Source organism: Elephantulus edwardii, unplaced genomic scaffold (assembly GCF_000299155.1).
Source record: "Elephantulus edwardii isolate Elephantulus edwardi_28Jun2011 unplaced genomic scaffold, EleEdw1.0 scaffold00150, whole genome shotgun sequence".
NCBI classification, from domain to species: Eukaryota; Metazoa; Chordata; class Mammalia; order Macroscelidea; family Macroscelididae; genus Elephantulus; species Elephantulus edwardii.
Window position 1 is genome coordinate 6,806,092 of NW_006399900.1, and position 16,080 is coordinate 6,822,171.

Below are 16,080 nucleotides of genomic sequence, written 5' to 3' on the forward strand. Positions count from 1 at the left end.
GGCTAATGTATGTGAGACAAGTTTCATTAGCATTGCTTCTAAGGAGTATCTTGGTTGCACTTTCTCCAAGACAGACTTGGTTGTCCAAAATATATTTAATACTCTTCTCCAAGCTTACAATTCAAAGACTTTGATTCTACTTTGGTATTTCATATTCATTGTCCATCATTAAGATACATATGAAGCAATTGAAGATACCATGGCTTAGATGAGGCATACTTTGGTCTTTAAGTGATATCCTAGATTTTTAGTACTTAGGAGAGGTCTTTGACAGCATATTTTCCAAATGGTTTTATTTCTTGACTGCTGCTACCATGAGTATTGATTGTGAAACCAATTAAAATGAAATCCTTGGCAAATTTTATCTTTTTCTCCACATATCATTATGTTGCCTATTGGTCTGGTGGTAAAAAGACTTCTGTTTTCTTTATATTGACAATAAAAGCATATTGAAGGTCTTTCTACTTCTGGATTAATGCTTCAAGTTTTATTCACTTTCTGCAAACAACCCAGTAAGTTTGTCATACTGAGGTGGCTTATATATAAAAAGGCAAAACGAAAGAAAGAAATGCTGAAGTAATGAGCTGAGCAGAAGACTTCAAAGGGCAGTATGAGTAGACAAAGCAAAATATTAGAACAAAATGTGCCAAGATCTGAAATAAAAAACTCAAAAGGAAAAGTCAAGCTCAGAATTTGACAAATTGAAGGAATCAAAAAACAAACTGAAGCCTCAAGTTACAATAGTGATTGCTTCTGTGAGCAAAATATTCAATAAAGCAGTAAGATTCAAAGATATAAGGGATACAGAGTACCTATAAAAATATTTTGTTGTACCCGACTTATTTCAAGAAGTAGAGTATGCTTGAGGGTCAACTGTATGAAGGAATAATACCAAGTTACGCTGCAGTAATTAGAAAAAAAAAGTTCTCAGAAATTGGTAGTATACCAAATGAGATGTTTCAAGAATCTGCTAAAGATTTTTCAAAATGGTTTGAAAGGGGAACAGCTAGGCTGGGCTCTATGAGGAGAAATGTGGGGTCAGGATTGGTGGACAATTTATCAACAATCTGCGTTATGCATTATGACACAACCCTGCTTGCTGAAACTGAGGGGGACCTGAAGCGCCTGCTGCAGAGTGTCAAGGACTGCAGCCTATCCCAAAGAAAGGTGACCCAAAAGAATGTGAAAACTACAGAACAATCTCACTGATTTCACATGCAAGCAGGATTTTACTGAAGATTATCCAAAAACGACTGGAACAGCACATCAACAGAGAACTACCAGAAGTCCAGGCTGGTTTCAGAAGGGGTCGTGGTACTAGAGATATTGTAGCTGATGTTAGATGGATCTTGGCTGAAAGCAGGGAATACCAGAGGAATGTCTATCTGTGTTTCATTGACTATGCATTTGACTGTGTAGATCATAACAAACTGTGGCTGACTCTGAGAAGAATGGGAATCCCAGAACACTTGATCGTTCTAATGTGAAACTTATACTTGGACCAGGAGGCAGTCATCAGAACAGAGCAAGGGAACACTGCATGGTTCAAAATTGGGAAGGGCGTACACCAGGGATGCATCCTATCTCCATACCTTTTCAACCTATATGCAGAACAGATTATCCGGGAGGCTGGGCTCTATGAGGAGAAATGTGGGGTCAAGATTGGTGGATGATTTATCAACAATCTGCGTTATGCGGATGACACAACCCTGCTTGCTGAAACTGAGGAGGACCTGAAGCGCCTACTGCAGAGTGTCAAGGACTGCAGCCTACAATATGGATTGAGGCTCAATTTCAAGAAGACAAAGATTCTCACCACTGGACCAATTGGCAGCATCAGGATGGATGGTGAAGAGATTGAGATTGTACACAGCTTTAGTTTGCTGGCTCCATAGTCAACAGTCTTTGCACCAGCAGCCAGGAAATTAAAAGGCGCATTGCCATGGGAAAGGTTGCTGTTAGGGACCTCTCCAAGGTGCTGAAGAGCAGTGGTGTCTCTCTGGAGACTAAGGTGCGTCTGATACAGGCCATGGTCTTCGCAATCACCTGTTATGCATCAGAGAGTTGGACAATGACCAAGGAGGATAGAAGGAGAATTGATGCCTTTGAGCTGTGGTGCTGGAGAAGAATATTGAGAATACCATGGACTGCTAGGAAAACAAATAGATTTGCCCTGGACAGGGTTAAACCGGGTGACTCCTTGGAGGCAAGGATTCTGAGGCTCCATCTAACTTACTTTGGACATGTAGTGAGGAGAGACTGGTCCTTGGAGAGGGACATCATGCTTGGGAGGGTGGAGGGACGGCGCAGAAGAGGAAGGCCCTCTATGAGGTGGATTGATTCAGTGACTGGGATAATTGGGATGGGAGTGTCAGAGACAGTGCGATTGGCACAGGACAGAGTGGAGTTTAGGGCTGTTGTACATAGGGTCGCTTTGAGTCGCAGGCGACTCGACGGCACATAACAATAACAACAACATATATATATATATTTTTTTTTTAGATACAATCCATATTGAGGGCTTCAGTATTTGACCAAGTATTCATCCGTTTTAATGAGCAAAGTTGTGCCATCTCCATAAGCAGGTTGCTAGTGAGTCTTCCTACATCCTGATACCAAATTCTTCTGCGTTAAGTCTAGCCTTCCAAAAGATCTGTTCTGCATATGGATTGAAAACATATGGAGAAAGGATGCATCCCTGATCCACTCCTTTCTTGATTTCATTCCCTTGCTCTGTTTGGACAACAGCTTCCTGGCCTAGGTATAGGTTTCACAATAAGTACAATCAAGTGTTCAGAGATACTGAATTTTATCAATGTTAGCAACAATTTATTATGATCCACACAGTCAAATGCCTTTGCATAGTCAATAAAACACAAGTAGACATTCTTCTGGTACTCTCTGCCAAGGTCCATCTGGCATCAACAATTATATCCATAGTCTATGGGATCTTTTCAAACCAGTTTATATTTCTGGCAGTTCTCTGTCAATGTACCTTTCTAGTAATTTTTCTATATTCTCAAGCAAGATTTTGCTTGTATATGTTACTAGTAATATTTATTTGTAATTCCCACATTCTGTTGGACCACCTTTTTGGGTGGAATACAAATAAATATGGATTTCATCCAATCAATTGGCAAGGTTTCTCCAGATTTCTTGATACAAACACATCTAGGCCTGCATCTATTTTTGAGCTATGTCAATAGCTATCAATTCCTGAGGGCCTTTTTCCCCCCAATTCCTTCAGAGCAGCTTAAGCTTCCTCTTTCATTACCATTGGTTCTCAGTTGAGGTTTTCAGAGCTCATATTTAGCTTCTCCAATGATTCTTCTCACAGATGTAACCGTTCTGATTCTTGTGTAGTCCATGAGGTGAGATTGATGTGTACAGTCAACATTTGTAGTTTTTATAAAGATATTTTCAATGAATGTACAAAATTCTATCATTCTATCTCCACCCTCATTTCTGTTAACAAGCCCACATTTTCTAACTACTTGTCTTTCTTCCTTGTTTCCAACTTTTGCCCTTCAGTCACCAATTGTTATTAATGAATCTTGGTTGCACGCTCGACCAACTTCAGATTGAAATATTCTGGTGTAGGCAATAGGCAATATACAATAAAGGTCTAAATGTTGTTGCTATGTGTCATTGAGTCACCTATGACTCATAATAAGCTATGAACAATAGCTCTGAACTGCACCCTATCCTGAACCAGTTTCACTGACTCTGACATATCTAATCCCTTTGCCCCAGTTACCATGTCAATCCATCATCCTGAGTCTTTCTCTCCTGCCTTGTAACTTCACTCTTAACAGCATGATGTCCTTCTCCAAGGACTGGTTCCTCCTGGCCACATGCCCAAAGTGTGTGAAGTGGAGCTTCAAAATCCTTGCCTCCAAGGAGAAACTTGGTTTCACCCTCTCCAAGACAGATCTGTTTGTTCTCCTGGTAGTTCATGGTATGTTCAAGATTCACAACTTAAAGGCATCAGTTCTTCTTCTCTCATCTTTAGTCATTATACAGCTCACTAATGTATAGCAAGTAATTGTGAAGACCACGGCATGCATCAGGCACATCGTTAGACTGCCATCATTGCTCTTTGGCACTTTAGTTGTCACTGACAGTAGGCTTCCCCAACGCAATTCATCTTTTGATCTCCCACCTGATGGTATCAAGAGTGTTGATTGTGGAGCTGAGCAAGCTTAAATCATTAACAATCTCAATCTCTTCTCCATCCATCATTGTGCTGCTAATTGGTTCAGTGGTATCTTTGTTTTCATTGTAATTGACTATATTAAACAATTATAATTAATGTTATAAAATATATCTATTGGTGCTTGAATAAAACTGCAGTATGATTTGTAAACTTTCATTCAAATAAAACAAAACCCCACACTTCAATATAGGGGTGAAACCCTTTTTTTCAGCCTTTACCCCATTACACAATTCCTAAATGGTGCTTACATTTCAGATATCTGCTAGGGGAGCACTTCATTCTGCCAGTGCTGAATTATATCTTCATTATTTATTATTGCTGTAATAATATTCCAGCAGTTGGTGGCATAAAGAAACAGAAACTTCCTCTCAGTTCATGAAGCTGGAGTCTAAATTCAGAGTGCTGAGACTAGGAGGTCCTTGCCTCTTAAGCTTCTGCTTATAATTCCTTGGAAAAGCTATGTTTTTTGCATGTATCTTACCCTATTTCTATTTACTAGTTTTCATTTAATCTTTTCTTATCTAGGAAAGGAGACTGACTCAAGACCCTGACTCCTTAATTTGACAAAAATGATCCATTCCTAAATGGGATTATAACCTGAGGCTATAGGTTAAAATTATAAAAGTGACAAGTTACAACACTTACTTGGGAGACATAGTTCAATCTATAGCAAGTGGTCATTCTATGGCTGTATAGTTTTAAACTTTAAATGGAAACCTTTTGATGTGCTGTTGGTTCTGACTGCTGTCAATACTCCATTGAGATTTTGAGAATCTAAATTTTTATGGAAGGGGTCTGATCATCTTCCTCCCCAGTGTATTCAGTGGATGTGAATGACATTTTAGTTAAAACCTAGATAGATTCATTGAGAATTCAGCTATTAGGGCTCTACCTTACAAGAAGTGTCCCAGTAATGCTCACAATAATCCTATGGCGTTAAAAGTTCCGTTCTTCTCATTTTATAGCTAGAACAGAACCAATGAGAAATTATGTGATCTGCCCCGAGTCACTGTTGTTGCTGCATGCCATTGAGGAACTGGCTCATAGCTAACCCACCAGAAGGTTTTCAGAGGCAGTAAATGGCATGAGAGGAGATTGAATATCCTTCTCCCACAAAGCAGCTAATGAATTCAAGCTTCATGACTTTGGAATTACAGAGCAACTTGTATTGTGTACATCTGGAGTATATTCTGGGGTGTTCAAGCAATCCAAGCCTAGTCTATGTTCAGTGCACACATTTCCATGCACACACGTGCAATAGCTATGAGAATCAATATCTAACTTGGGAAAGGGAATATGTTTTACTTTAATTTTCCCTTTTTAAAAAAATATGTTCTCATTCAGTTCAAATACTGGCACTTTGGCATACTACAATCAGTCAAATATCAAATATGCAATCATTATACCAATTATTTAGGTTATTAGGATTATAACAAAACCAATCACTCTTACAGAGAATCAAGAAGACAGATGCAAGCACCAACAATCATACACCAGGAGATTCATGTTAAAGTAGAGAAATCCTCAGGGTGCTTCAGGGGCGTGAAGAAGGAATACTGAACTCTTATATGGATGATAAAGAAAAGAACAGGGACATCAGATAAGGCTTGGCACAGGATGTTTTGAATGATGAATAGGAGTTTGACACAAAAGCAAGTAGGAAGTAGAGTGTGAATACTATATGCAAAGGCATCAAGTCCTGAGAGGGCATCTGGATATGCTGAGTATGTCTAGAGATATAATGCAAAAATTAAAAGAGCAAAAAAGAAAAGATTCCATGTAAAGTTAGCAAATAGGAATTCTGTAGGGCTTACGGTTGTAACTCAAGTGTCAGACAATTCACCTTTATTTAGAACTGAGAAAACTGGGCCAAACATGTTGTTGTTCTTGTTGCTGTTGTTGTTATGTGATGTTGAGTCACCTGCGACCCATTGTGACCATATGTACAGCAGCTGTGAACCCTGCCCTGTCCTGAGCCAGTCTCACTGATTCCCACACACCTATCCTCATTTCTGCAGTTACTGTATCAATCCATCTCATCTGGAGTCTTTCTCTCATGCACACAGTGTCTCTCCACCCTTCCAAACATGATGTTCTTTTCCAAGGATGAGTCTCTCCTGGCCAAATGCTCAAAATATGTGAGCTGGAGCTTCAAAATCCTAGTCTCCAAGAAGTAACTTGGTTTCACCCTCTCCAAGACAGATCTTCCCCCTCCTTGGCAGTCCATGGTATGTTCAAGACTCTTCTTCAGCACCACAATTCGAAGACATTGATTCTTCTGTCATCCTTAATCACTGCCCAGCTTTCTGATGCACAGCAAGTAATTGCAAAGACCATGACCTGGATTAGGAACATCTTAGTGTATAGACTGATATCATTGCTTTTCGGTACTCTGGAAAGGCCTCTGACAGCAAATTTTTCTGTTGAGATTCATCTTTTGATTTCCTGACTGCAGGTGTTAAAAGTATTGATTGTGGAGCTAAGTAAGCTGTAATTGTTAACAACCTCAATCTCTTCTCCATCTATCACGTTGCTGTCATTTGGCTTAGTGGAGAGAATCTTAGTCTTCTTGATGCTGAGCTTCAATACATATTGATGACTATAGTCTTTGACCTTCTGTAGCAAGCGCTTCAGGTCTTCAGTTTCAGTAAACAAGGTTGTGTCATCTGCATAATATAGGTTGTTGATGGGTCTTCCTTCAATCCTGATGACACGTTCCTCCTCATAAAGGTCAGCCCCCCCAAATGATCTGTTCTGCATATAGATTAAAAAGGTATGGAAACAGGTTACATCCCTGATGCACTCCTTTCATGATTTTGAACCATGCAGTGTTTCTTAGCTCTTTTCTTAGGACTGCTTCCTGAACCAAGTATACATTTGCATAAGCAGAATCAGGTGTTCTGGGATTTTACACACACACACACACACACACACACACACACACACACACACACATATATATATATTTATTTATTTCTACAATTTGTCTATATTTTTATTTATTCTGTGAAAGACTGAAAACCAAATCACTCTCACTGAAGGATTTTATGAAACAAAAATTAATTGTTTAAATAGTGGGTACCCATGGTGGACAGTGTAAGCTGGAGCTTCCTGACTAAAACAAGCCTGGAAGCAGGAGCGGCAGCCACTTCTGAAATGGCTTGCCTCTGGAAACTCTATGTACCAACAGTGCTCAGGCCTTTTGTTCATAGGGTCTCTATGAGTCATCTACGATTCGACAGCACCTAACAACAACAACAACAATGAGACATTAGGAAACAAAACATCAGATGACAAGTAAGTCAGTCTCTTTACACATAGATACAGTATTTTGTTTCCTAAAGTAGACTCGAGCAAGTTTTGGATTGTGGGGATGGTGTAGGATAGGGCAAGGGTTAGATATATTGGTCATAGAATTATTGTCAGTCATAGAGAGAGCTCTGTTGGCCTAGTGGATAGAAAGTTATGCTTTCAAGCCAAAGGTGGGCGATTTTAGTCTGTGGCACTCTGGCCTGGTTTGAATTGATTTTGGCCAAACATTCTTCCAAGTGTATAACAATTTGTCTGTCAATTTGCTGTATTTGCTGTGATGCTAGACACTGTGACATTGATGTGTCAAATAAGATAATGGTTACCTGTGGTAAACAGTGTTTGGTGGAGCTCCCAGATTAAAATGGGCTTGGAAGCAGAAATGGTATCCACTTCTGAAACAGCTTTCCTCCGGGAACTCTATGAACTTAGAGAAATGATGAAAGTTTCACGTTCAGGTCTTTCATTCGTAGGGTCGCAGAATGAGTTGTCTACAACTCAAGGGCACTTAACAACCACAACAACAGTAAAATAACATAGTGCCTTCAGAAAACAAGAATTATCTTTAGTGTGATGATTTATAGCCAGTTTTGTGAAGTTTTTTAACTTTTATGTAAGTTCTACGATGCATGTCGACCTTTAAAAAATATTTTCATTAATTTCTTGCATTGGCTTGAAATTTCAAGTGTTTAATATATACGAATCTTCTGCTTCTATTAAGACATTTAATTCTACTATTTTTAATGTAGTCCTCTTCATTATTGTTGCCAAAAACATCAAAGCTAAGAAAATAAACCAGTAACTGCCTTGACTGCAGTAATATTAAAAGTGGAAGAGTTTTAATTGAGCAATTTAAGTTTTTTTAATTAAAATATTTGTGCACAAAAGCCTATGTCACAATTAATGGTTCATTTATTTATTTGTCTGACTCATAATGAACATAGGAGGATCCTTTTAACGAAGATGATTGCTTTTAATAAGGACTAAAATTTCATTGATATAGTTTAACAGAAACCACTGTATTTGACATTTTTATGGAAGAATTGTAAGAGCTACTTCTTTAGGTAGTTCCATTCCAGATTTCAATATGAGATTTTGGTAGTTAGCTCAACAAACAGAATTGCTGCTTTTTCTTTCTATATGTAGGTTAGTGAAAAAATTCAGGGTTAGAGTCCATTTTCCTGTTTTGGTTATATATTTGCTTTGTTAACTAACAAAGATAAATAAGTACTTTAAAATACAAAACAACTATGCAGTACTCTTCTCTGACATTTTGGCATAAAGTCAGACTATTTGTGTTAACCATTGTTTGTCACCACCTTGAATGAGAATTTTTATTTAGGAAGAATCTCACACTTGAACCTTGGGAAATAGACTATTTGACAGATGGGAAGATGTCCAGTAAATTAAAGAAATCAAGAAATAGATAGGTAAATTGATAAATGGGTAGAAGGAGAGAGATAGCGAAAGTAGAGATTAAAGGATTTAGAGGATTAATAAAATCTTCAATTGGGGCAATGTTACTTAAACTGAGGTAAGAAAAAATTAAAGCAAAGGACATGAACCATGACGTTTAAACGACATGGATATATCTAGAGAATGAGAGTTGAGAGATTGAACATTCACTGACAGCTTTTTAAAGAGCAAAATAGAAATATAGTCTGTTTTAAATAGAGAAATTGAGGAAAATAGCATTACTAAAAAGAAAGAACAATGTGACTCAACATTGTATTATACACAGGCTTATTTGAAAACAAATGAAAAGTTTTTCATAAGAGGAAAAAAAATACACCATTCAGGAGGATAAGGCATGCTTGGAAAAATTAAAAATCTCAGAAACTGAGACATATGCAATAGGAGGATCTCCTAACACATCAGAAGTAGACAGCAGGATCAAACAAAGAAGGTCAGAGTCTAGGAATAAAGTTTAAAACAAATGTTCTACTTGACGGAAGATAAGAAATGAACTCTGATGTTACATGGGAGAGAATTTAATTCTGAACATTTGAAAAACCAGCCAAAAAGGATTACAGAGTTGTATTTTATAAAACATTATTGAAGCAGTATGAATTAGTATGAATTAGACAGAAGCGCAATTTGGGGTAGTTACACTGAATAGCAGGATCAGGTAAAGCTAGGCTAATAATCTGTTGTTCGAGCTGGATGGATGGAGAGAAACGAATTAATAAAATATGTAGGAATGGCAGGGTTTTATATTATACTGAGTGTGAAGGGTTAGACATTAGTTAAAAGCAACTTCTTAATCATGAATATTTATTGACTATTTAATGTACCAATTAGCCACACAAGAGAAGAATAAATTTGACTGTGATGGTTGAAAGTAAAAGGCTAATGTATCTTTTAATAATGGTTAGTTTGATGTGTTTCAATGCAGACATTCAAGTAAATATCTTATCACAATACAAACAACCTGGAGCTCAAAAGAGACAATTAAGTTCAAGCTTAGATTTCAAAGAGGAGACCAGTTGGCCTAGTGGACCGAAAGTGATGCTACCAAGCCAAAGGTGGGTGACTCTAATCTGCGGCCCTAAGGCTTGTTTTAAATTGTTGTTAGTCAAACATTCTTCTAGGTCATATAGCCCTTTTGTGTTCACTTGCTGTACAGAGGTAACTTGTGGTCTCTGTGAAGCTGAACACTGTGACACTGATGTGTCAAATGCATTAATGGTTACCCACGGTGGCCGGTGCTGGGTGGGGCTCCCCGGTTGAAACAAGCCTGGAAGCAGGAGTGGCATCCACTTCCGTAATAGCTTTCCTCTGAAAACCCTATGAACCTGGAGAGAGGATGAAAAGTCATGCTCACAAGTGTCGAGGACTTTCGTTTATAGGGTCGCTATGAGTCATCTACAACTCAATGGAACTCAACAACAACAACAACAACTTGTATCTAGAGCAAATAGTTCCTATGAGAAGAAAAGAACCAGTGATTGGATTGCATTTAAAGAATAAGGAAACATAGAGGAAGCCACACATAGGGATGTGAATGAGCCAGAAGAAAAATAGTCTTTCATGTTATTGTTGTTATGTGCCATTGAGTCCTTTGCGATTCATAGCGACCCTATGTATAAGAGCCCTAAATGCCGCTCTATTCTATGCCAACCTCGCCATCTCAAACACATTCGTTCCCACCACTCCACTCACAGAATCGATCCATCTCATTGAGAGTCTTCCTCTCCTTCACTGTCCATCCACTCTCCCAAACATGATGGCCCTCTGCAAGGACCAGTCCCTCCTTGCAACATGCCCAAAGGATGTCAGACGAAGCTTCAGAATCCTTGACTCCAGGGAACATTCTGGCTTCACCTTCTCCAAGACAAACCTGTTTATTCTCCTAGCAGTCCAAGGTATATTCAACAATTTTCTCCAGCACCACAGCTCAAAGGCATCAATTCTCTTTCTATCATCCCTATTCACTGTCCAACTCTCCGATGCATAGCACATAACTGAAAAGATTATAGCCTGGATCAGGCACACTTTAGTCTACAGCCTAACGTCCTCATACTTCAGGACTCTTGAGAGGTCCCTCACAGCTGACTTTCCCAATGCAATTCGTCTCCTGATTTCCTGGCTGCTGTTACCAAGTGTTGACTATGGAATCAAGTAAACGAAAACTGTTAACTATCTCAATCTCTTCATCATCCATACTGATGCTGCCATTTGGCCCAGTGGTGAGAATCTTTGTTTTCTTGATATTGAGCTTCAATCCATATTGAAGACTGCAGTCCTTAACCTTCTGCAGCAAGCGCTTCAGGTCCTCATCAGTTTCGGCAAGCAAGGGTTGTGTCATCTGCATAATGCAGGCTGTTGATGACTCTTCCACCAATCCTGATACCACATTCCTCCCCGTACAGCCCAGCGTTTTGAATGATCTGTTCTGCATACAGATTGATTTTGAACCATCCAGTGTCTCCCTGCTCTGTTCTGACGACTGCCTCTTGGTCCAAGTATAGGTTTCACATTAGCACAATCAAATGTTCTGGGATTCCCATTCTTCTCAGAGTCAGCCATAGAGCCAGCCATTGTTGTGATCCACGTAGTCAAATTTGCATAGTCGATGAAGCACAGATAGACATTCTTCTGGTATTCTCTGCCTTCTGTCAAGATCCATCTAACATTAGCTATAATATCCCTAGTACCACTACCTCTTCTAAATCCAGCCTGCGCATCTGACAGTTCTCTGTTGACATTATTGTCCAGACATTTTTGGATCATTTTCAGCAGAATCTTGCTTGCGTGTGATATCAATGATATTGTTTGATAATTTCCACACTCTTTTAGGTCACCTTTCTTTGGAATGGGAACAAATATCGATCTTTTCCAGTCAGTTGGCCAGCTGGCTGTCCTCCAGATTTTCTGGCACTACTTAGTGAACACATCCAGGGGTTGTATTAATTGGTATGCTGCCAACTCCTGGAACTTTGTTTGTTGCCAATTCCTTCATAGCAACTTGAACTTCCTCCTTCATCACCATAGGCCCTTGTTTATATGTTATTTCATGAAATTTCTTTGTGTCAGCCAATTTGTTCTGATACAGTCATTTCATAGAAGGCAAAAAAAAAAAAAGAAGAATTTGTGACAAAACATCCAAAATATTAGATAAGTTAAAAGTACAGATTACCCACTGACATTAGATTTAAAGCATTGAAGTAGTAAGAATGGAAGCTAATCTGAAAACTAAGAAGAGTGAGTGGAAATGAATGTAGCTGCATAGACGAAGGAGCCCTGATGATACAGGGGTTAAATGTTCAGAGACCACCAGAAGGGTCCGTGGTTCTAATCCACCTTGTGGTCTATGGAAGGAAAAGCTGATAATTACTCATATAAAGATTACAGCCTAGAAAAGCCTATAGGACAGTTTATAGTCTGTCACATGGGATGACCATGAGCAAAAAAATCCCACCTTGATGGCAGTTACCAACAACTTCTTTCTCTAATCTCCTTCAAATCTTTGTTTAAAAGGTATATTTTAAATGAGAGGGGTTTTATTGGATATTACTTAAGAATCACTCCCTACTTTAAGGATTTAGCTTACTCTATTTCTTTATTTCCCATAGCACTCTTCATTTCTATTTATAGTTGTATCAATATCAATACATAAATTTTAATTACTGTGACTGTTGTTTAGTCTTTATCACCCTCCCTCTAGGATGTTAATCTTCGTAAGTTCATAAATCTTTGCCTTCTTCTCCTAAAATCATCTAGCATTCTCCTCCTGTAAACTCTTACTGCCGTAGGAACCCGATGGAAGGTCACTATGAGTTTGAACTGGCTTGACAATAGTGGATTTGGTTATCTGGCATTTGATGTACCTCTAGACAGTATAGTAGAATCTATCATTTAGAAAGAATTCAGAAAATACTGTTTTAAAGAACAACTAGATTGATTGCTTTTGAATAATTGAGTCCACAGAACTCCTACATTGTCCAAGAAAGAGTGATTTCTTATATCCTTTACAAATGACGATGATAATAGTAGTCTAAACTCTATCTAAACTAAAGAAAGCAACCAGACTTGACTTTGACACTTTGTTAAGAGATAAACAAATTTTTTTATGAGTTGCTGGCATATTGCCTTTCTTTGTCAGTATAAATATTCTCTGGGTTTCCAAATGTGTCTGAAAATATACATGTCAGCAAAGAATTAGGATAGAGAGCATCCTCACAACAACAGTGACTTTTCAACTCTGACCCATCTGAAAAATTGTTGAGTAATTATTTCTATGTGACAAGATCTGAAAAACTTTAACTGCCATTAAGCTGTCTATAGAAGCAAAATGAAATGGAGAATTAAGGCAATTATCAGGATGATATGAGCCATAGAAAGCATGTTTGCTTCAATCTGAGTGTTTCTGGAGAATTTATTTTTACCTAAGTTATCTATATAATTCATTTTTCAATTTCTATTTCATCTTAGAAACATACTCAATAATTTAGTAGAGAGAAGGGACAGGCCTTAATCAGAAGGAATTTATAGAAGGAGAAACTGAAAACTCATGGGGTATATGACTGTGTCTTTTATTTTTGCTAAATTTTGTTGCCAAGAACAGGGGAAAAACAAAAATTCAGAAGAATTTTTTTAAAAAAAATAACAAATGCTTTGCCAAATATGTACTTTGACATCTATCTTTTGTTTTTGACTAAAACATTTATTTGGTTTAACTATTTTACCTACTGTTAGAGCTGTAACTTTAGTTCTTTAAAAGCCAATGAAGAGAGCAAACAATATATTCATCATCACACATTCATCTCAATGTACATGTGGTACAATTGGTAAACAAGTGAGCTACTTTCTATTTATGTGAAAGTCCATTCCTGAGGGTGTACCAAGTACAAGTAGAAGCTCTATACATGGATCTATGGCTCTTCAGTATCTTATTCACTTCCTTTTGGTCAACCTTATTTATTCAAATACTCAATCTCTCTTTTTTATTTATTTATTATTTTATTATTTTTTTAATTTATTTTTTTATTTTGTGTGTGTACTGTCAAATCGAATCTGACTGGTACAGAAGGAGATTGCCCCGCCTTCTCCAGCAGAGCATCTGGTGGATTTGAACCACATACCTCTGGGATTGCAGTGCAGTTTCTTACCCCTAGGCCACCAGAGCTCTCTTTCAATCTCTCTTAAAAATATTTCATAATGAGTTGTTATTTTGAGTTTGGGTTTTTTAGCATTAGAATTTTACACTTAACCTACTTTCCATACACACATGTACAGGTATAAACATACACATTGTTTCTATGGATTATATTGTGAGCAGAATACACCCTGGGCATAGTTGTTAAGAAGTTGTACTTATTGAGTCAGTAGGTGTTCTGCATCAAAACAAATAAGCTTATTCCTATTTTCAGTGCTTGCTACAGTTCATTTAATTATAATGCAAAAGGAAAATATACTTGATATTTCCTAAGTTTAAATAACAGAAAAAAATACTAATTTTAAGAGATTCTATGAGCAAACTGTTCCATAATGAAGGAAGTATCAGAAGAAGATGGAAGGTTGGTAATGTTTAGAAACCCCTTAAAGCTATTCTTACCATGCTCTTTGCATATTCTTCCAAGTATTTTTTTTCCCGTTTACCAGTGGTAGATCATTTTGTTAACAATTTTAAAGAATAAGGTTCAAGTCCTTTTCTTATTTCTATTATTTTTTTTTCTGTTTCATTTACTTCTGGTCAATTTTTTATTATTTACTTTCTTCTGGATTGTGTACTTTTTATTTATTTGCTTGTGGAGGTATTTCTCTCTAAATTGTTGGAGATGTTGAGTCAATGTAGTTTATATTTTGGTTTATGATAACTTAGTCACATACAACACTTTGAAAGAATGAGCACTGGGCCTGGGAGCCCCAAGGGATATCAATTGACTAAAAATAGTAAGCAAAGGCAATGTTCTACATCCTGCATTGATGAATATCAACTGGGGTTCTTCTAAGGTTAGGAGCAATCTGTGGTACAACTATTGGTTTTACCCAACTAGAACAAACAAGAGTAAAGAAATGCAAAGGCTATTAGTTCAAACACTTGAGTATCGATGACCCTCAGGCCAGAATAACTAGATGGAGCCTGAATACCACTGCTGACTGAACAGAAAATGTTCACATTAGAAGTCTCTGTCATAATGGGATTTAAATGTAAAGCAAAATTCCAAGACATAATAAAAGACCAGTCTTACTGGCCTTAGAGACTCTGTTAGAACCCTTGAGACTATAGTCTATAGTCAATCTTCAAGACGATAATGAAAGTCATCCATGTGACTAAGCTTAAAACAAAATAAAATACAATAGAATCCCATATCTGACAGGGATCTGAAAACATGGGGTAATGATGGAAGTAGTCCAATGGTGATTGATTTTATAAAGCATAATGCATTGGAGTGAGTGTATGAAACACAATATGAATAAAGAATAATTTGAAACACAATGTATGTGAACTTTTTGAGCAAACCAATATAAAAGAAAAATAAAATTTAGAAAAAAGCTAAGGAAAGTACACACAGGAAAAAAAAACAAGGAGAAATACTCTAGAAAAATCCATCATACGAGATTAATGAGGTAGCCTTTTCCAAGAATAAAACTCAGAATACATGAAGGAATAAGAGATAAAAATGGAAATAAGAAACAGGGAGGGAATTGACAGAGGGTTATTATAATGACAGTTGTAATCTATGTCCTTGAATACATATACCTTCATCTATATTATGTTATGAAGCATTCATGAATGCATATACATTCACATAAATTATGTCAGAAAATATCTATGTAATTCAATGCATATATAATTCATATACATTATGTCATGAAATATAAGAACAATACAATATAAATAAGTATCAATTGCATGCATATAGTTACAGAGAGAAGCTGAAGAAAGCAGGAAACAAATCCAGGAAAACCATAATACAAATTTTACATATCCCTCCTGAATTTAGGAAGCATCTAAAGAACAGATTTGAGTATACATTGACACTAATGAAAATCTGTGCTGTGATCCCAAAGGTATATAGTTCGAATCCACCACCTTCTCGATGGGTGAA